The 20839-nt window shown below is 38.1% G+C and overlaps 1 long non-coding RNA gene across 3 annotated transcripts in view; it reads right to left on the minus strand.

Moving 5' to 3' along the window:
* The window catches only part of LOC111922538 (uncharacterized), a 47589-nt gene that overhangs the window by 14793 nt on the left and 11957 nt on the right, over positions 1 to 20839 (minus strand). For all 3 annotated transcript variants that reach the window (XR_015284346.1, XR_002860555.2, XR_015284345.1), the window contains 2 exons: positions 14656 to 14744; positions 10758 to 10803 (listed from right to left, as the gene is read on the minus strand). This is a non-coding gene — a long non-coding RNA (uncharacterized LOC111922538). The remainder of the gene's footprint in view (positions 1 to 10757; positions 10804 to 14655; positions 14745 to 20839) is intronic.

Genomic DNA, 20839 nt, shown 5'->3' on the forward strand with positions numbered 1-20839 from the left:
CCAAATGCTTCTTGAACTCTGTCATGCTTAGTGCTGTGACCACCTCCCTGGGAAACCTGTTCCAGTGCCCAAAAATGCTTTGGGTGAAGAACCTTTTCCTAATATCCAACCTAAACATTCCCTGACACGGTTTCAGGCCATTCCCTTGGCTCCTGTCACTGGTCACCACAGAGCAGAGATTACTGCCTGCCACCTCTATTCTCCTTGTGAGGAAGTTGTTGACTGTGATGGGGTTTCTCTGCAGTCTCCTCTCCTCCAGGCTGAACAGATTGAGTCACCACAGCTGCTTCTCATACAGTTTCCCCCAAGGCTCTTTACCATCTTCCTTGCCCTCCTTTGGACACTTTCTAATGAGCTAATTTCTTATATTGAGGTGACCAAAACTGCACACAGGACTTGAGGTGAGGCCATGCCAGTGTAGAGCAGAGTATTGGGCTAGAGGTGTCAGGGATAAAGGGAAATTCATGTAGTCTCAACACTGACATTGATAACCATCTCAGTGAGATTGCTGTATGATGGTGCTTATAAGCACCAATAAGTGATTATTATTAGAACATTGTAATCAACAATCTGATATTCCACCACTAATCCTATGCTCCTCCTGACAGACTGCAGTCAAGAGGACCAGAAGGGATTACCTCATTTTCAGTTGATTCTAGAAGCAGAGACTCTCCAAACATGGAATTTCATTTTAGGACTGGTGTGTATCTCTATACTTGTATCCATCTTGCAAACAGATGAGCAGGAAGGCAGGAAAAACAAGTTAATGTGTAAAGAAATGCACACAAGATACCAAATTTCAAAGTACCAGAGTAGGACACTTTGAAGGATTGCTAGTATCTTACATCACAACTACAAATGAAAAAATGTTATTTTCATTATTACTTTCACACACAGCAGATTCTGTAATAGAAAATGCTTATTCCTTTTGCAAAAGATTCTGTTCAGTAAATCCTTTGCATTCCCTATTTTTTCTACTGTTATGCATGCTTTACTGAGGAATGGAAGCGGACATGGAATTTAAAATAAAAAATGTTTAAAAAATAAATAAAATTTGAGTAACATTTTTCCACTCCTAGTTTTTGGAGTTGCCTCTCATTCATGAATAAAAGGTGAGGTTATAGGAAGGTATGTCAATATTTTATTTTTCTCCAAAAACCTATCATTCTGTGCAAAGAATGCAAAAGTTCTGTACAAATGAAAATTATAATGGTAAGAGAGCTGAGCAGAAAAATATTTGGATCTTCAAAGCATCAAATTGAAGAACCAACCACAGGAGTTGGTTTTGTGTTTTATCTTGTATTTGATTTTTTAATTTTTTGGGGGGGGAAATGCAATAGTCCTTATATCTGAAATTAATTCAGAAAACTGCAGTCATCTGCATATCTGCTTACATCTTCCTGTTGTGCTGAAGAAAGAGGAGTCCAGACAGTGAAGTATGGATTTACATCTAGATCCTTCAAAGCTTAGCTTGATTTGGACCAGCAAAGGAAGCTCAGTTTGATTTGTCTTCTAGTAAAGAAAAGATGATATTTGTCCAGAAATATTTTAGCTTAGTGATAGAGCCATAAAAAGGTACAAAAGACAAGCTGTGTGCCACAACAGGTAGTTTATGATTCAGAAAATGGAATGATTTTGGGATTAGGTTCTCCTCCCATATCTTTGAGCAAGGTGCATCTAATCTAAACTTGACCATTAGGGTCAAGGCAAGATCAAGCCTTGTTCCTCTAAAGAACAAAGGTTCCTGTTGATTTCTTTAAAGATAATGCACTTTCAGAACACAGTTCCTGTAATCTAAGTATTTGCACAGGAATAAGGATTGTGGTAGACCACCAAATATTCTACAGTGTCTCTAGACTCAAGAGACCTAGCTTAAACCCAGTGTTGAGATAGTGTCCTAAAGTTCCTCTGAAACAATCGATCTACTATCCCAAAATGTCACTTAGAAGTCCGCAGTCTTTCTTCCCATATTTGTCTTCATACACTGCTCAGCACACTAAATGGTCAGAGCTTTTTCCTGATAAAGCCAGGGCAAAATTACAGTTCTTATTGCTACACATTTTAAGTGTAATTTTTGCAGCTAAATGAGGTAACAATGCCTAAGAGTCAAAACTAAGACATGACAGGAGATCACAGACATACAAAAAAACTCACATCATACAAAAAAAACTCCCAACAGTGGAGCTGGAAAGGATTTCTAAGAATGAAAACCAAAAGGCAGTTTAAAATTCCTGTTGTTAAAACAACCTGTAACTTTGATATACGAAGAGAAAGTCTGACTCATAATGAATCAGAGATCTATTTCTCTTGATCTGAAGGTCAATTAAAAAAAATTAAGCTGTTGGCACATAAGTGGTATGCAGAAACCAATATATAGGCATCTTCAAGATCAAATGTCCATCTTGGTTTCAGGTACCCTCAAAAATCACTGATTTTCAGATTTCTATTGAGGTCTTCTATTATTTCTATTGAGCAGAAACCTATTTAAAACTATATAAGTTCAAAATAACCAAGTAAATACCCAATGAGTTTAAATATTGAATAATACATAGTAATACCTTCTGATTAAATAACCATTTTGTTCAGTGATTACATTCAGTTTCCCCAGTTGGTAATTATTGATTACAGGATGTAGTCATTTGTTTCTGCTAACCACTTGCCCTTGTAAGTGTAAACATCAAGGACGGGGCTTGCATTCCTCTATTTTCCATGGCACCAGGCTGCTGGGGATGTTGGACAATGATCCATGACATGGTAATGATATACCTTTTGTTGCAAAATGAAGAGTTTGCGTTCCTGAAGTTGTTTTGATACTTGGGATCCCTTCTCTCTCCTTCTTGCAGGATAAGTTTACATATGAATACTATAGGAATCATGAATACTAAACATCAATAACTGTGTGATAATTTTACATAAGTAATTATATTTTTCTGCATTTTTCTTTGGTGATTTTCATGTACTTTAATAACCAAAAATTGCTCTTTGCAATTTTGTCGAGCCACAAGGCATCTCCTGTTAAAAAATAAGTAAAAATAACAAGAAAAAATATGCAGATATCTATTAGACATGTTACAAAATTTGTATGGACAGGTCTTTTTCAGATGTCTTTCTGTAAGGGGTAAAAATTCACTCAGCTGTTGTTTCATGTGGATAACATGTTGTTTCCATGTGTCTAGTCATATGTTTGGACAAACTTTGTCCTGAAGCAACTCTAGACTCTTCTCAGTGGTTCAAAAGCATTCTCCTTTTTTTTCTTTTTTGTCCCTTATGTTTTGAAATATAACAGCTCAGGTCAGCAGTGCCCACTGCATATTTGCAGTAAGGGTAGTGTTGGTGTGTAGGAACACACAGATATGCACCCAGAGAGGTTGGTGAAGACTCACAGCCCTTCAGTGGTGAGATCAGGCTTTCTGAAAGTTGAAGACATCTCCAAAGACATGTATGAAGGAAGTTATGCTTTGCTTTAGCTGCATTTGAGACTGAAAAGTGATTCTGCAACTTTCTATCTCTCACTTTCTTATAGATCCCTGTTTTTTTTTTTTTTTTTTTCCAGAAAGTGTCACTACCTTTCAGTTAAAGATGCTTTCTAGCCAAGATCAGATGAAATCTTTTGGTTCTTTCCATATTCTACTGCTTATTCTTTGGATAATTTTGTCCTTTCTTTGCACCTTCTGTCTCATCTTTAATGCTTCTGAATTGCTCTGAATTTCTAGCATGAGAGAATATTATACTGAAGTTAAAATTATTTCCTGTATATCATTTTCATTATGAAACTCTACCCATGCAGAATAAAATGAAAATAGTATATATGCTTTTTTGTTCTTGACATGAAAATCCTATTTCTCAAGAACAACCATGATTGATAAATATGATTAATAAAATGGTTATATTTCATTTATTTTGAGTGATAGATAACCTGATAAAAGTTTCCATAAATAATACATTAAAAAGTCATAACACATAACATCTCATTAGCTGACGTTTCTAATTTTATGCCTATCTGAAATAGTATTCTGTTTCATTTTAAATCTCTAAATACATATAAAGTTTAAAGCTTCCTATAGGTTGCATTTTTAACTGCTTTTCCAAACCTACACCAGAATTTCACAGTGACTGAAAAACAGTCATATTTAAACTAGCTAAAAACAGCAATTGATGATAATTTATAATTTTTAACAAATGCAGCTACTTTTAACTATTAAAATATTTTTATCTTTAAAGTAATTAAGATTGATATTTTTCCTAATACAGAACTAAATTTTATATTTCTAGTGCTGATGTTGCTTAGTTGTAATTATTCCAATCTATTTGGGCAATATGTACAGTATGTTTAAGTGTCTATCTATTTCCCTGAAATGCAGATGGAAAATGAATCTTCATGCTGAGGAGTCCACAGTGAACTTTTCTTGACTGACCACAATCATTAAAACAGGTGGAGTGGTTATTGTTTGTACAAGACAAAGACCTACCTCATTCTTTTTAAACACATTGTAATTCACCTGATTTTTGAACAAAGTAATATTAACACTTTCAACTTATATATTTGCAGCCATTCCTTCAGAAAGGAATGCTTTCCTGCCAGGGAGCCCTCAGTACTACTGTGGATTCAGGTACCTCTACCACATCCCAGTGTTCTTGATCTTTGAAGTCTGACCACTTACCACAGGTTGTTACCACAGCCATCTTCTGCTCAACATGGCCAGGACATAATCCTTTTTGAGTAGGGTATAATTAGCATTAATTTTAATTACAGTGGCATTATTCTCTGTGGCCTTGAGGAATTGCCCTACTCATTTCAATCCAGACTGTTGCTATAAGATTCATTCTGCCGGCTTCATCAGTGCTAATCCTCTCTCACCTTTGTATTTTTTCTGGGGCTTGTTATTGACCATTGCACTAAATATAAATTTACACTCTTGGATTGCCTTACTGCCAAACTTGGGCTACTTTTTTATTTTTATTTAGTACAGTTAAGAGACAAGAGTTGGTAAATCACTGATGCAAATGTCCACTCTTTCATATGTTAAACTTTATTGTGAGCAGCAATGTGCTGTTTTCCAAGATGTTAATTTCATTTAGACTAAAGAGGATTTCTTTGGAAGAAATATTTAAACTGATTCATTATTCAGCTTTCAATTTCTCATTAAGTCACCTTCTGCAGTGCATCTTATAATCTTGATGTGTTCACAGGATCTACTAACTATCACAGCAAACCAACTGCTTCCTTGTACTTGGTTATTTATTTGAGTCTGTTTCTGTTGTCCTCCCTGTCTCTGGGGCGAGGCGGTCTGTCCCTTCTCTGTGCACCACCTGGCACTGAGAGTCCTCATTCCTTTGGCATTGTGGAGATGCAAACAGTGGACAGCAACAGCCACATAACATTTCCAGAGGTCAGATCTAAACCATCAGCAGCTTCATGGCACAGTGTACCCCGTGGTTGCAGTATTCCAAATATCAGGATTACAAACCTGGAAGCTCTTTAACATTTGTGGATCCCAGGGGTTGGATCCAGTCTGTAGAACACATGCATGTTGTGTTTACTGAATATTAATTCTTGCTATAAATGAAATGAAGAATGTGACCACCATCTCTATCCCTAGCCCCCCCCCAAAAAAAAACAAAGCAAAACCCAATTACCCATTCTGCCCATAAATTGGAAATGTATCAACACACTGAACTCTGTTCCATGTATCACTTAAATACATCCTGATCAGTACAATGCAAGTTACACATGGCCAACCACCTGTTTCTTTAAGGAGTATTATATTTCCCCAGCAATAGACTTGACTCACAAATTTATAATCACACAGTTTTGAACTACTTAACATAAAATTTTAATAAAAGCTACAGCATTTGTAAAGCATGTCAGCTTGAAAATAAAGCTAGGTATTTCAATAACACCCAGGTGCCCTATTTAGCATTTTTTGAATTGAACGTTTATTTCAAAATTTCTTCCCAGAGTGAAATTGCTTTTAGAGAAAATCATTAATAAGGAAATCAAAATGAAATATTTAAATTGCATTGAATAAAGTAAGTTGGCCCAAAGCATTATGGGGAAAATTTCATCATTTTGTGAGTAAAAAATCTGCTTTTGCTAGTTTTTATTCCTCTGCAGTATAAAAAAGATTTTTTTCTATTTCATTTTCATAACAGAATTTCCAAGAGAGATTTTCAGCCTTTAATCTAAAATCTCATCTTTTTTGCCTTTTGCTATACTACCATATTTTATATAAAACACAATGTGCTGAATAGGTTTCCCTCAGAGGTAATGCTAGTCTCATCCAAAACTCACAAAACACTCATTCTTTTTTAAGATTGATGTGACCATGTTGGGAATCTTGGTTATTTGGGAGCGAGAGACGAGGAGGAATTGAAAGAAGCAAGTTCATTAACTAAAATAGGAAGGGCAAACATCAATCTAAACTAAACACAGAATTTTTATTTTTCATTGCACCAGAAACAGAACAAACAACACAGAAATATTTTGTTTTCATTTTTACCTATGCAAAATCAGCTGTATTCATTTGGGCACTTCTACATAAAAATTGAAAGACTGAGGCCCTTTTTTTTTTTTCCAAAATTGCTAGAAGACACATTTTCATAATTAACTAAATATTTTAGATATTCTACACCTATGTACGACAAAAACAATTTAAATTTCCTCTTTTACTTGAAGCTGCAGAAATGTCCACCTCCCAGGAGAAGTTCTACAAATGAGAATGTAAATTTTTCTAGGAAAGTGCTGGTAACAACATTGATGCTTAGGAGACTGTTCCAGGAGAAGGTGAAAACAGTTAGGACACCCCTCTGTGGCTTAAAACATGGAAAAAAAGTCTCTTGTGGGTTCATGAAAGTATAACCCTTCCTCCTCCACTGACACTGCCCAATATATAACCCCCTCTTCTCCACACAGTGGCCAAGACTTTTCAGCACATAAGAACTATAATTTTCTTTTCAGAGAATTTACTGTCAAAGTTAAAAGAGAGATAAAAGGAGCAAGTCCTGTGTCGTGCAAGTTGATGAGTGAACTTTCTCCGTTGCAAGTTTATTTTGGGCATAGACACTCCCACTCTGGCAATTAAGAACTCCACATCTTCAGTCTGATGTGTTCAATATTCAGCATGAAAACTCTAATCTTGATATCCCCTCTGGTAGCATGATATAGTGGTACAAAATTACTGCAATGTCTATGAACTGTACTGGATTTGATTCTTCTAGAATGTACTCCCTGATTGAACTATAAATGGAGAGCAGCTAAGAGAGATTAATTAACTCTTCATTTCCTAACAAGGAAGATGTGTGATGTGAAGCTAAACATTTTCTGTAGAGAAATACATGCCAGGTGTTATTCTTCATCTTCTAAAAGGCAAATATAAATATATGCATGTCTTCCTAGGAAGCAGTTTTCAAATAAAAAACAGGTCAAAAATATATAGATTTTAACCATAGATCAGTTCTGAAAATTCATTACAGATTTCTACATGCAAGGCCAATAATATATGTAGCAAAATACAGAAATAATCTGTGACTAGAAGTATTATGGGAAACATGAAGCCTATAACTACCAGGCAAGAATTGGTTTATATTACAGGTGAATAAACACTCTCACTTCTTTTCCATTATGTTCTGAAACCTTGCCTTCAATTCCGTTCACTCTGTAATTTTATTTTTTAATAATTTTGAATTAAAACATTTTAAATATCAGGGTCTGCTTTCACATGAAACAGATTGCTCTTCAGCATCTTTATAAACAACCTGGACAGAAGACTAAAGGGATACTAAGTAAGTTTGCAGATAATACAGAGCTGGGAGCAGCTGTTGACTCCCTGGAAGGCAGAGAAGCCCTGATGGGAGAAAGACAAATTTAGACAAATTAGAGAGCTGGGAAACCAGCAGTTGCATTAAATTTAACAGTGGAAAGTGCTGAATTCTGCCCAGGGGATGGGACAACCCTGGATGTATGAAGAGACTGGGGAATGAGAGGTTGGAGAGCAAGCCTGGGGGCCCTGGTCAATGCCAAGTTGAACAGAGCCAGCAGTGCCCTGGCAGCCAGGAGGGCCAACCCTGTCCTGGGAACATCAGGCACAGCATGGCCAGCTGGGCAAGGGAGGGGATGGGGAATTGGGATGGCCTTACCTCAAGTCATGTGAACAGTTTTGGGTGCCACAATAGAAAAAAGTCTTAAAGCTATTGGAGAGCATCCAAAGGACGGCCACAAGAATGGAGAAAGAGAAGTCATAAGAGGAGCAAATGAGGTCACTTGGCTCACACAGCCTGGAGGAGAATGAGTGGAGACCTCATTGCAGGTCTACAGGTTCTTCATGAAGGGAAGTAAAGGGACAGGTACTGATCTCATGTTTATGGTGACCAGGGACAGGACCCAAGGGAATGGCCTGAAATGGTGTCAGGCATGGTTTAGGTTGCGTATAAGAAAAAAAGTTCTTTATCTAGAGGGTGGTTGGGCACTGGCTCAGGCTCCCCAGGGAAGAGGTCACAGCACCAAGCCTGACAGAGCTCAAGAAGATCTGGCCAATGCTCTCAGGCACTTGGTGTGATATTCTGGATGTTCTATTCAGGGCTAAGGTCTGGACTTGATGACCTTTGTGGGTCCCTTCAAGTCAGAGTATTCTGTGAATCTGTGATTATTTTGTTCCTAATGTTGGATTTTCATGCAAGATCTTAAATAGGCAGTTGAACTAGATTGATCAATTTTATGTAAGAAGCAAGACATTAAACTGCATGGCCTTCACCCAAGAGCTCTGAAGCAACATAGATCTGAACTTACAGGACTTTTGTCTGCAGTCTGTAAGCTACATTATGAAAGGTTACAGTGGCAGAAGACTGACAGATTGCCAATGCACCTCCCATCTCAAAAAGGTCTCAAGAAATGATCCTAGGAAAGGCAGGAGTCCATCCCCACTTAAAAAAAATAATAAAAAAAAAAAGTTTGTTACAAGGGAAAGAGCCTTATTTCTGTAAAGGAAATATTACCTTGCTACCCACTGTGCTGATGATGTCAGCAGAAATGTGGATGTACTTGCATTTCTGAAAAGTCCTTGACATCAAAGATTATTAAAGAAATTAAACTGTGCCAGGATTGGTAGAGGGCATCTTTTATGGATTAAAAGCTGATTAAAGGATAGGAAGAAAACGTCCTAACATAGACCTTTATAGACCAAATGTTCTTTAATTTTCTAGATGGAAAATAGTAGGATATTGTCCTATCAACTGGTGCTTGTGTTGCTGTTTTCCAATATAAATCATCAGTGGTCTGGAAAAGGGTGTGAACACTAAAATCTCCAACACTACAGACCATAGTAATTTTTTGGGGTTTTTTTTGTTGTTGTTGTTTTTTTTGAGCTGTGCAATTGTTGAGGACCTGAAAATGCTTCCCACAAAAAAGAGTGGCCAGAAGGGCAGCAGCTGGGCTTTAGTGGCTAAATATAAGGTAATGCATCTGGGGAATGCCAATGAAATCTAATGATTCTGCATTCAGAATGGTAGTTACAGCTCAGGAAATACATGTTGGATCATCCATAAAGAGTTCTCTGAAAGCATTGGCTCGATGTGCAACATAAGCCAAGGACAATGAATGTGAGTTCAGCACTGAATAGTTTAAATAAGGCATTTTTTTGTAACGTTAAAAAAAGTAAACTGGTATATCTACAGAAAATGAGACAACTTATTTAAAGGATAATAAGAAAAAATACTAATATTTTTGCGTTTGGGAGTATTTTCCTTTTTATTGTAGTTTGTAGATTATTTTCTCTTTTAAATTTTAGCTTTCTTTAATGTTTAGAGTTTTTCTCCTAGAAAAAGACCTGCTTCTAGCTCTCTTAAAATATATCTTCATAAATATGAGAACACGTATAAAATAATAAGTCAGCACTTTAAAGAATCCTAAAGCAAAGTAAGAACAAAAAAGTTTCTTATACCCACAAATAAAGTAGAGCCCTGAAGAATTTCAACTACATTCCCAAATTAAAAAAGTAAATAGTGAAGACTGTTCTACTGTCTTCCACACAGGGCTGTGGTAAAGACAAGGAGATGGTAGGGAAGCTCAGAGAGATTGAGCAGAAAGCAAAATAATGGAGCAACCCTGTTTATCTTGTGGGAAAAAGCTACACGATTTGCACGGTCACACTTGGAACAGCTAGGAAGCGAATTCAGAGCACAAGTTGTATTTTATTTAGTTCTGAAATAATCATTATCTCAAAAATTTAACATCAGATAGTTATTGTAAAAGAATGAGCATAAGATATTCAAACTGAATAAATGTAAGTTTAAAAAAAAGACTGAAAATTCATTAGAATGGTGTTTAATATTATGTAGGAGGACAACATAAAAATTAGAGAGGTAAAATACAGATGGTGGATGGTTTAAAGACATTAAAGACATAATTTTAGAGTAAATATAAATAAAAAATAATATTCTCTATTAAAATAAAAGATCTGTACAGGATTGCACACACAAAGAGAAAAAAATAAAATCTATCATTAAGAAATACAGCTATTTCTTGTCAAAAGTAATTTAATTATAGAATTGTCAGATGGCAGGAAGATACTTTCTTACAGCCTTCTATTTAATTATTCAAAAATTATTTAATTTTCTAATTATTCAAAGTTAAAAGCATTGCTCAAATTAAAAAAAATATAATCTTGAAATCTCCTTTAATGTTAAGAGAATCCAAAATATTTTTTTATAAAGAGCTTCCCAACTGCCTAAACCTAATACCTTATAGTTATACCTGTACTTACACCTTTTCCAGCAGTTGTAGAAAGAAATTGGTCATCAAAATGGCCTCTGTACAAGAGAAATGTAAATTAGCAATTGAATTTTTCAAAAGAATTTGGGGATGTTTAAGGAAATTAGAATCATCAAACTTGACTCCCATAAAGGAAAAAACATAGAAATTGGAATTGAAACAAAAAGTAGAGAAGACAAAACAGAATTAACAAAACCATGGATAATACAGTGGGAAGACAAGGTGCGGGAAGGGAAGGTGCGGGAAGGTACAGGAAGGGAAGGGAAGGTACGGGAAGGTACGGGAAGGGAAGGGAAGGTACGGGAAGGTACGGGAAGGTACGGGAAGGGAAGGGAAGGTACGGGAAGGGAAGGGAAGGGAAGGGAAGGTACGGGAAGGGAAGGTACGGGAAGGTACGGGAAGGTACGGGAAGGTACGGGAAGGGAAGGGAAGGTACGGGAAGGGAAGGTACGGGAAGGTACGGGAAGGTACGGGAAGGTACGGGAAGGTACGGGAAGGGAAGGGAAGGGAAGGGAAGGGAAGGGAAGGGAAGGGAAGGGAAGGGAAGGGAAGGGAAGGGAAGGGAAGGGAAGGGAAGGGAAGGGAAGGGAAGGGAAGGGAAGGGAAGGGAAGGGAAGGGAAGGGAAGGGAAGGGAAGGGAAGGGAAGGGAAGGGAAGGGAAGGGAAGGGAAGGGAAGGGAAGGGAAGGGAAGGGAAGGGAAGGGAAGGGAAGGGAAGGGAAGGGAAGGGAAGGGAAGGGAAGGGAAGGGAAGGGAAGGGAAGGGAAGGGAAGGGAAGGGAAGGGAAGGGAAGGGAAGGGAAGGGAAGGGAAGGGAAGGGAAGGGAAGGGAAGGGAAGGGAAGGGAAGGGAAGGGAAGGGAAGGGAAGGGAAGGGAAGGGAAGGGAAGGGAAGGGAAGGGAAGGGAAGGGAAGGGAAGGGAAGGGAAGGGAAGGGAAGGGAAGGGAAGGGAAGGGAAGGGAAGGGAAGGGAAGGGAAGGGAAGGGAAGGGAAGGGAAGGGAAGGGAAGGGAAGGGAAGGGAAGGGAAGGGAAGGGAAGGGAAGGGAAGGGAAGGGAAGGGAAGGGAAGGGAAGGGAAGGGAAGGGAAGGGAAGGGAAGGGAAGGGAAGGGAAGGGAAGGGAAGGGAAGGGAAGGGAAGGGAAGGGAAGGGAAGGGAAGGGAAGGGAAGGGAAGGGAAGGGAAATAATGCCCCTCAGAAGCTACTGATGGTCCTGCCGATGGCAGTGATAATGTGCAAGGATGTGTATTGCTCTACAGCCATCTCTATCTCTTCAAATTTCTCTGTAGAAGAAGTTTGTGTGGTTATCACTGGGCACTTGAAATGTTTTTAATTTTCTTGACTTCTTCCTGCAGCCTTCACTAGAAGCAGGGGTTAGAGAGCTTTGTTTTGAGCCAGTACAGCTTTTCCTATGCTTGCTCGTGACTGTTCTTTCTTACTGTCTCCTGTCTCTACCAGAGAAAATTTATGATCATGGTTGGCCATAGCTCAATCCTTGCCCTCCCACATGAGTATAAACAATGTCATCTGCACTGATATCTGCAGCAGACAACCCTCAGGGGCTGTGTGCAATCTCTGCTGGTACCCCCTCAAGCAATTTCTGTTCTGTATGGCATTGTCAGCCACTGATAGCACCCAAACAGGGTCCAGAAAGTTGTCAAGTAACTGTTTGCTGCATCCAGTTTTTCTTGCCAGAAGCCATCTCTGGCATCCATGACTGAAAAGACTATTGTGTTCGCTTGAGTTGGCAATATTTCAGTGACTGTTGGCAGGGAACAGTATAAGCACTTTAGTATGCTATTGAGGTCCTTTGGATTGATGCAGATCATCAGTTTGCCTGTCTTTCTAACTGCCACCATACTGCTGATCCAGTCAATTGGCCTTGCAACTTTTCTCAGCCACCTTGTTCCATGACAGTTTTAACTTTCACCTTGAGCTCTGCTTCAAGTGGCAGCACTAGCATTTTATATATAGCTGATGCCACATCATCTTAACCTTGCAGACCTTAAAAGCACTCATTATCCAGAAACCTGATCCCTTGACCAGAGACTATCTTTTAATAGTCAGAAAAGTAATATCTCATATATGTTTCCCTCACCCTCGGTTAGCTCTGTGATGCTCTGACTTTGCAATAAACAGTCCCATGTCCCAGTAAGTTCTCCACCAGACAATAGATTTCTGCATCCGTTCTACTGCAGGAAAGACATGAGCCTAATCTTTATTTACATGTGAGAACTTCACAGGCTTAATATGATCCCACTCTAAAAAAAAAAAAAAAATCCAAATTGTTTTATTTTTTACAAAATCTGTATAATTTACTCAGCTTCACCACAGAATCACATTCCTTTTAGTGAAAGCTTTCCTTTGCCAGTTGCTTGTCATTTCTCATATTCAGTTTCAGAACTGCATTATTTTCTTGTTACTGCCATTGCACCTACTTACTGTATATTATTCAGACCAGCTTCGTCACAGGTGCTCACTTTTCTCTTTTCAAGCACTTATGCAAATTCAATCACCAGTGTAATTTAGAATCTCTTCACTTGCATGTATGTGGTCCAAAAATTGTCTCATCCAAGTTCCAACTACACACAGGGTGACACCACCACTTGCTCTTAAGCAGGACTTTTAAACACTAGACCTCACACTTTTGTAACAAAAGAGGTCAATATCATTATCACAGTTTTATAAGGGTGCTGTGTCGGGGTGAAGTGACTTGCTCAAGGTCATCTAACAGCTTGGTGAGAGCAGAACTTAGGTCTTGCAAGTTCCAGTCTAGTGCTTTATCCAGCAAGAAACCCTGACTGTGCTGAAGTCTGAGGTCTCCCTGTCCTTGGCCTGTTCTATTAAAACGCTGCACTGGCATTCATATAAACCATTTACAAAGGGTAACATCCATTTGTTCTGCATCAAAAAGCAAGAGAGATTGACACATACATAATCTTTTCCTATGTGTGATGGATTGATCCTTGACTTAGGATCATTTCAGTTGCCTCTTTGTAGTCTCTCCATTACAACAAGAATTTCCCAGGCTTTCTATGCAAGATGAGAATGGAAAGCTGTTAAACAACCATTTTCTCATTCTTCCTGAGGAAACTTTTTACTGCCAATCCAAATTTGCAACACCTGCGGTGTTGAAAATGAAGACTTAAAGGCGTTCACTCTACATTTATGTTTGTCAAACAGTGATTTAAAAACACAAAAATTCATACAGCATTTTTTAAAACACTTTCCAGAGATTTTTTTTTTTTTTTTTCCCAGAATAACATCATGTCTAAGCACAGTGCATAATCCTCATATACAGGTTTACCTAGATTTTTGTGACATATTGGGATAAAAATTTCTAAGGACATTTGTGCCACATTTGTGTCCATCGATGGCTTCTTCTTCAAAGCATTTTGGGACTATGAAATAGGCCACCTTTGTAGTGAGAAACTCTAATAATACTTTGGATTTGGAGTATACAGTGTTCTGAAAACAGCCTTTCATTGGTACGTGCTGCTTGTGTTTGACAAGAACTTTACTGAAATCCTGAGGAGGGGATGGTTGCTGACCTTATGGGCAGCATACAAGAATCTCAGCCTGATTCACACACTGCTTCCCTTGTTCAGGTGATTCCTGAAATAGCAAAGAGGTGTTCCTTCTGTCATTTGGACCATGTCAGTTTGCAGCATTCCCACTTACAGGCACCCTGCCTGATTTCTGGTGTTCTATTCCCAAGCTGGGAAACTGGTTGGCCCTTGAAAGATCTAAACTCAGGCCAGAAGGAAAGAGTGCGCATCAGTGTGGTCTCATACAATAACAGCCTCAATTCACCACTCACCCTCCCTAGAGTTTAGCGAAAACTTGTTGGATTTTGTGCAAACAAATGACAAACACAGAAGATCCGCACAAACCTTTTCCTGGTGTGAGAAGAAGCAGCTCAGCTGCAAAGCGCACGGACTTCAGCAGAATTCATACCCCACCACAGACCACAGCATGCCACCTATGTACATGAACAGAAACTGATTAATGGGCTGTCACTTTATTTGTTGACTGCTGAATTATTTATACTTATAAAGTGTTTAATAATTTAGAGCTGGTATCTTAACAAATTACAGCTGAAAGTGACAAGGGGAAGGTGGCACAAGAGTCTCACTTGAGATCAATGTCCTTGTTCTCAGGGCACTTTGGAACATGATTTCTGCTGACTGTCATCAGCAAAAAAAGGAAGGGGGAAGTATGTTGATTTGATATTACGTGTTAAATAGAGAGAACTGCATATTTCAGTAATCAAAGGAAAAAAGTTGCTTTAAACCAAAAAGAACATGAAATTACTCTGAAGAAATCTACATTTCCATATGAAATGAAAATCATTGTCTTAAAAAAAAAAAGACTAAATAAAAGCTAATTACAGTGTTTGTTTTTAAAATTTTGTCTCAAAGCATTTTATCCATCTTTTCTTGCCACAAAGGATTTGGATACATATTGATTTTGACCTGCGTACCACATCTTTGCAAAAAAGCAAAGTCATCTTAATGCAAAGAGGTTATTTTTTACTGTATGAGGATGGAAACAAAATTACCATCTACTGGCTCTATGTGAGTTAAACTTAGAGAGCGCATGAGAAAGAGAGACATAAATTCAAATTTTTTAACAAAATCCAGATGCTAACCAACAGAAAGGCTGTCTGAGTCAATGCACCTGAAAACAAAATTCCTGTAAAAATCCTCTATATAGGTAAATAGCATTTCACTCCAGGATGGTTTTTCCTTCACAGACACTTCAATAGGGAAGAAAAAAAATATTAATGTAAATATCCAAAATAGTAAATTCCACTCTCTAAGAAGGAATTTCCTGGGTATTAACCTGCTCTATTTCCTTTAAATACCACGAGAATGCAGTGTCTAAAAGAATCATATTTTGGTGAAACAAATATTCTTAACAAAGGCACAAGACCCCTGTAACAGAAATTATACCATCACTGCTGCAAACAAATACATTTTTCAGGGTAACCTCTCCAGTGATGAGCACAGTTGCATCTTGTAACCCCAATTCTACAATGTCCACAATGGAAAAGCAAGCTGTGCTAACCACTGCTGAATTCCAGTAGCACTGTATATCCACATGCAAGATACTGTTCACCAGTGCAAGACTGACCTCTGCTTGTATTCCGCTTGCTTCAAGCAAGCACCATATGTCTTTCCATCACAGTAGCACAGGCACTGTGGCCTTGAACAGTGTAAATCATATCCAGCTCTACTCCCCCCCAATATGCTTAGGCAACCAGTGTTTTCTACTTTGGTGCATTCAGCTTGAATCCTATAAAAAATAATGTCACACGTGCAGTAGAAGCTTGGTTTTGTGATATTTCCCAGTATTAGCTTCTGCAACAGCAATTACTTTCTGCCTCTCTCTCTCTCTCTCTGTGATTTAATTTCTGTTTATCTCCACGGAGACCTTTATATGCACATGCTGCCAGCTGGACCAGGATCAGTAGGTGGCCATTACTGGACATTTGGGAGCAATGACTTGAATTAAGGCCAGATGAATCTTACTGTCTGTATTTTCATTCTGTCCTCAGATGGAGATGCTCACCCATAGCATTTCTTCTGCAATACAGACGTTTACAAGACTATCAGCCCCAGCAGCAGACTTCAATATGAACAAGACCTTATTCTTACTCTTGAACAATTCTACTAATTCTTCTAATGACTTCAAGGTAGAAACCTGACCAGCTACATAAGGGACTTAGGTCATAACTATACTGTAAACTGCTCTTAAGGAAGGCATCCTAAATTTCCTGTAGAGAGCAAGTGGTGAACTACATTACAGGGCCTTTCTGTTCCTCAATGTCCACTCCACAAATCTATAAAGCTTCCTCCTTGCCTTGACAAGTGACAAATGTGGTCTGATTTTCTTTATACCACAGAAAAATTTATCAGGAAAATAAGTTATATAGCAAAATTGGTATTTTGTATAGAGATCTCCCTATAGTGGTGCTATGTTTTCACTGGGGAGTGTTCATGGATGACTAAAACTGTTAATTTTTTTTTTCTGGTATAGAAATGAAAAATGGATAAAGGGAGCAGAATTTTAGCATGAATAACAAATATTAGCTGAGTATGTCTTGGTTTTTTTTAAAAAAAATTGTTATCTTTGCTTGTTGATGGATACTATATCTTTTTATATTTATTTTCTGGGTTCTCTAATATGAAAATGCTCTGTTCAACTCTTCCCAGGGCACCAGAAACATATAAAAATGAACAGTATTTTTTTACGTTTTGATGTGGGGAATATAATAGTGAAAAACAAAGATCATTTTTTGAAAATGATGAAGAAAAATCAGATTGAGTTGATACTTTTCCAAACATTTTATACTCAGAGATACACTGTTTCTACTGTTTCAGAGAGTATTTTTTTCTTTGGACAAGATTTTCTACTATTGAGTGTGGACACTCTATAAAAATGTGGGCTTTTCATGAACACATATGCTGAACATCTTTCACCATTTGACTAGGAGGCCATATTTATAATTCCTTCCATATTAAATCTAAATTATTAAAACTAGAGATGAGAATGAGCTCAGTGAAAATTATTGCTGTAAGTGTTACAAAAGTATCCAAGGCACATGCAGATGCTCCAAACAGTACAAAATGCAGCAGCACATATACCACTAATCCACTCAAGGTCTTCAGCCTGATCTTCGGGATTCCCACTGAGTAAGATCTCTACTATTTGGAGGGCAGTTTTTCTTCCCCTCCCCCACATCCTAGGATAGTAAATATGACCAGCAGGAAGCCTGGAACTGACAGTATCAATGACAGAGTGAAATCTGAAAGAGCATGGCACAGAGGTTTATTGGTCACAGGAGGTAGTCAGCTATGGCATTCCTTTCCTTCACAATTCACATGATGCCCTGACACCACTTCCTTGAAGATAGTATTCAAAAATACCCCTGAAATCTAAGCATAACAATAACATATCAATTACTTATACACTCAGGAACACGAACAGGATATTAAAAGGGAATTAGAGAAAATGCAGTCTTTCAGGTAGGTTATTGTTCTCTGGAATGCAAATTCATAAGGAATGTCTGGGATTAGTATCAGCCTAGCAGAAATGAGACCCGGTCAGGAGATGGTACAGAAAGCATCCCAGACTGATTTCTCCCTGTTTCTTTGAAGCCCACATTTCACTTCCCAGTATAGCACTGTGTGTGCATATTCATGAGTCGAAGTCTCAGTGACCCCTCAGCTCCACACCGCACAACAGAAATTTCGACTACTGTGTGAAATCCTAACCCCAAGAAAGTCAATGGCAAGATCCTTGCTCACTTGTTTGGGAACAGGAATTCACCCATGATATCTTGTTAGTTCTGGCAGGTTTTCAGGATTCAGCATGCTTTTTTTGAGATGAATCAGTAAGCACTGTGCTGCTTTCTTACACCGTCCTCTGCTTGAAACAGAAATAGTGTTGTACTGCACAGATTCTATTACCCTTGGCAGCTAATTTTCTCCATCCCTTAAATGCAACCCTCCATCCCTTACATTTTTCCTCCAATACATTTTTATAGAAAAACATAAAAATTGTTGTTAAAAAATCAGTGCTCTGCTATCATTTATGGTTTATGTTCAAGAACTGTGGACATCTTCCCACTGTTGGCCCAAAATTTTTTCACTGTTTCTGGACAGATGCCTTCTGAGGCTTCAGAAAGCTCACATAAAGCCTCTAACTTCCATATAATTTCCTAAACTAGTAGTCTTTGTCCACTGATTATTTTTATTTCTGTAAGATGTTGTTTCTCCTGCCAGAGCTTCTAGACAACAGCAAATGTCATTAAAAATTGAAGTGGACAAAGAACTTCAGACTACACTGTCAAGTAACAAACCTCTCCTAGCAGAAGGGAGGAGTTAGTGACCTAATAGGCTTTTCCCTATTTTAAACCCTTCAGACACATGATACCTCAGTTCCCTGACTGGTCCTTGACAACTCTGTGACAGAAAAGGAAAAATAATAAATCTTCAGTGATCAATGGTATAACAAAGTCCTGCTTATTATATGTTAATAATTCCTTTCAGACTATGCTTACTTTAACTTGGAGTGAGAGGTAATGTGGCAAAGTGCTCTAAATGAAAAATCTTCATCTTCAGTGTTGGTTATTATAGTAAGTAATATTTTTTCCTGATATGGCTTGAATATTCAGATGAACTGAAGAGGCACATTTTTGCCTTTTGAGGAGGGTCAGGATCTTTCAAAACTCCAAAGCAATGCAAAGGAGACACCAGGTTCCTTCCTGCAGGGAACCAAGGAGCTCCATGGAGCTGGGCAATATTAAGGCAATGGCAATGAAAGGCATTTGAGAAAAAATAAATATCATTCTAGAAAATCTGAGAAATTATTCATATTAATGATAAAAAAATTACTCCCTCTAAAAGTTCAAATGATCAGGTCTGAATTTTTCTTGGAAAAGGTCAGTATTTCTTCAAATTCACTGAGACTTGACATTAATAACTCTAGTGATCCATTTCCAGGCAAAATCCAGAAGTTCCAACATAGTAGTCATATTTGCTCATGTGTATTTTCATTTGAGGTCTGAAATAAAAAGTTCTACCAAAACAGCAATCGGTGAAGTCCCCAAAAGCTGAGCAAACCATGAAGAGAGGAGTGGATTACATGTACTCTTAGGAGACATTAGGCCCCTGCTGCTCTCTCCTGCTCTGTAGCTCTAAGAAGTTGTGCTGCTTAGGTACTATGCTCTCTGCCAGCTCTTGCTCTCTCTCCGTCACTTACAAAATTACTTTCTTTCATGATACGGAAATCATTATTAGACTACTCCAGATAAGGAAATTACCGTACCTAGACATCATCTGATGAGGGTGCCACATTCACAAGGGCCAATCCAACACTCCTTTTAGGACATAATTAGTATCTGAGCATACAGTCAGGATTTGGCTCTGGATTGCAGCTAGAGAACTGAGCAGTGAGAGCTTAATGAATGCAGGCATTTGAGTTTCTGCGCATCTCTATCAAAAGTTGAGCACAAAAATCCAGCTAAAATTATGTAACAACCATGGTAGGAAGGACTTCTTTTCTCTCTTCTTTGAAGCTAGAGAAAAACAGACACTATATAGTACAGCGAGTGACTACAGTAATTAGCCTTTTTTTTCCTAAATGCTATAGTAAACACTTTCAGAGTAAAACTCAATGCATAATCACTGCTGATCTAAAAATGACAGCTGTTCTGGAGAAGACCAATGTACACACCAATCCCTCCTGTAAACTATTCCACTTCCTTTAGTTATGTTAAGGGTTTCTTTTTCCAAACTGACTGTGACTCAGTTCTTTTATGTGTGTTTCTTTTGATTTGCAACTATACCTAGATAGACTTCTCAGTCTATCACTTTCAGTATGATAGTAAGTGGACAATTCAGCCCAGCAGCTAAGAGATCACTGAGACAAGTGCCCAGGAGAAGTTCTGAAGTAGGACAGTCAAAATTCTGACATCGTATTTCAACACTCTTGCTGAAATGTTTTTCAAGGATTAAAAAGCTTTTTCAATATTAAAGTAAATAACAGTGTGTCACATGGCTCTAACTAGGAACAGAATGATTGTCTATGATATTTAAAAAGTCAGAAGGTTTCACAATGATTATATAGCAAAGAAACATCGGAAGAAGGAGGTAAGAAAACCTTAGTGCTCATCAGAAAGCCTAGAGTTTAATCACTGAAAAATTTTCCCATTTATACTAACAGAAAAAGCACAAAAACAAGGTAAAGGAAGAACAAATGGCCAAAGCTGTAGTCATATCAGAGCAGACACTGTAGTATGAAGACATCATGAAACCTGAGGGAGACTTGCATTTTTTCGTCATTATATTTCCATTGCTGGGCAACAGTTGTGAGGAGAAAAAAGTACTATATTTTCCTCAAAATATTCTCCCTGGAATGTCAGGAATTGACAACACCAACGCAAAAGGAAACAATGACTGATCTCATGGTTCTGCAGTCATCCTCTTGCAGGCTTCCCTCAGTAAAACAAACCCTTCAGGTCACACAGTCCTTGGGGGCCATGCATTAAAATAACTCAGTTATATTCAC

Source organism: Cyanistes caeruleus, chromosome 3 (genome assembly GCF_971803275.1).
Source record: "Cyanistes caeruleus chromosome 3, bCyaCae1.hap1.1, whole genome shotgun sequence".
In the NCBI taxonomy this organism is placed as follows: domain Eukaryota; kingdom Metazoa; phylum Chordata; class Aves; order Passeriformes; family Paridae; genus Cyanistes; species Cyanistes caeruleus.